General features: G+C 43.8%; 1 protein-coding gene across 1 annotated transcript in view; it reads right to left on the bottom strand.

Annotated features, from left to right (window-relative positions):
- PTCH2 (patched 2) overlaps positions 1-2,199 on the bottom strand; it is a 44,476-nt gene that overhangs the window by 40,006 nt on the left and 2,271 nt on the right. The gene's annotated exons all lie outside the window — the stretch shown is intronic.

Here is a 2,199-nt window from a genome sequence, read left to right as displayed (position 1 = left end):
CTCTGAGGTGGCTGTGTGGGGGGGGGGGGGCATTAGAGTGTAAGCTCCTCTGTACAGAGACTGATGTGACTGTGGGGGATTGGACATTAGAGTGTCAGCTCCTCTGTACAGAGACTGATGTGACTGGCTCAGTTTTCTTTATACAGCACTGCGGTATATGTCAGAGCTATATACATGTATAATAATAATGTATCTATCGGAGTTCCTCCGGCTGTCCTTATATAAAGCCTATGTCCTTACATGTACTATATGTATATACAGTCCTGATATGTATTATATGTATATACAGTCCTGATATGTATTATATGTATATAGTCCTTATATAAAGTCCACGTCCTTATATGTATTATATGTATATAGTCCTTATATGTATTATATGTATATAGTCCTTATATAAAGCCTATGTCCCTATATGTATTATATGTATATAGTCCTCCTTATATAAAGTCCATGTCTCTGTATGTATTATATGTATATAGTCCTTATATAAAGTCCATGTCCTTATATGTATTATATGTATATAGTGCTTCTATAAAGTCTATGTCTCTATATGTATTATATGTATATAGTCCTTATATAAAGTCCGTGTCTCTATGTCCAGTATAGATGGGAGTTATTTTTAACCCGTCTATATGGCAGTATATGTTTAACAGACTTCCCATCCCCCTCCCTTACGAGACACAGCTGCTTACCATCTCGTCAGCTTCAGCAACAAGCCTTTTGTAGCCCTCCTATTAGGTCCTAGACCACCCACTACCTATGGTGACCACCCAAGTTCGAAGCAGCCCCCTCCGCCACCCCCCCTGCTCTTCCTGCTTACAGAAAGCAGCCTATGAGAGCCCGGAGCTCTAATACTCAGTTTGTTTTCACTGACTTTGTATATTATACATTCCTTTTTTCCTCATCTCAGCAGCCTCAGACCCTTTTATTCAGCTTATCTAGATAGAAGGTTGGGGAGGGGCTGCCGGGGTGTGAGGGCTCTATAGTGTAACCCCTGGGCCTGATCCCGGGTCATGAACTACAACTCAAAAGAAGTAATCACCCGGGGGCATCAAATTCACCAAATTCACCAAATTCACCAAATAAAGCAAAAACAAGACTGAGAAACGGCAAAAAGATAAATAAATAAAACATTCGACGTGAAATGGACATAAAACTTTGACCAATCGGGAAATGCGGATCTACAAAACCAGCATTTGATTGGACCGTTTCAATATCTGCAGAGTCATGGCCGTGCAGAGAGCCCGGGACATAGAGATGGAGACACAACATTCCCGAGACAACGTAGTTACAACCTAGAGCAGAAGTGTCCAACTCCAGTTCTCCGGGGGGGGGCACACACAGACAATCTCATCTTACTTCATTCACCCCCAAAAAAATGTTTGGGGTTCTTGGTCCTCAAGGGGCTGGAGTTGGACACCAACATATTATCAACCAAGTTTCAAAATTTACCAAAATTTGCTTTTCCAGAACCTTGCAGCTGATCAGTACAGTTAGAACGTTGCAGTGTCTACAAAGCCAAAATGTATTTTTGGGAGCGTAGGGAAGGATCAGACCCCCCCACCTCCAATCAGTTTTTTTTTTGTATTACTGTCAGTGTCCCCATTAGGGAGATTCACCATCTTCCTCTTCATTTGTCCTGGTGACCCAAGACGGAGAGTGATGGGAGATCTTAGAGGAAACTTTCCAATGTCACATCTCTCTTACTTCCTCTTGTGTCTACAGGACAGGAAGCTCCCCCAAATGGGACCCCCCCCCTAAGGAGCACCTTTTAACCATTCCACTTCCTCTTGTGTCTACAGGACAGGAAGCTCCCCAAAATGGGACCCCCCTAAGGAGCGCCTTTTAACCATTGCACTTCCTCTTATGTCTACCGGACAGGAAGCTCCCGCAAAATGGGACCCCCCTAAGAGCGCGTTTTAACCATTCCACTTCCTCTTGTGTCTACAGGACAGGAAGCTCCCCCAAATGGGACCCCCCCTAAGAGCACCTTTTAACCATTCCACTTCCTCTTGTGTCTACAGGACAGGAAGCTCCCGCAAATGGGACCCCCCCTAAGAGCGCCTTTTAAACCATTCCCAACGAAATTTGGCTTTTGGTATACTTAAAATATCCGACTGAAGTTACTTCTAAACGACTGAAAAGTTCCATGCAAGGCTCTGCGACAAAAAAACATGGCGGCGGCACAACGACAGCAAC

Source organism: Nanorana parkeri, unplaced genomic scaffold, assembly GCF_000935625.1.
Source record: "Nanorana parkeri isolate BGI_ZX_2015 unplaced genomic scaffold, ASM93562v1 scaffold2830, whole genome shotgun sequence".
NCBI classification, from domain to species: Eukaryota; Metazoa; Chordata; class Amphibia; order Anura; family Dicroglossidae; genus Nanorana; species Nanorana parkeri.
The sequence above is the reverse complement of the archived record's forward strand: the minus strand, read 5'-3'. Positions and strand labels throughout refer to the sequence as shown.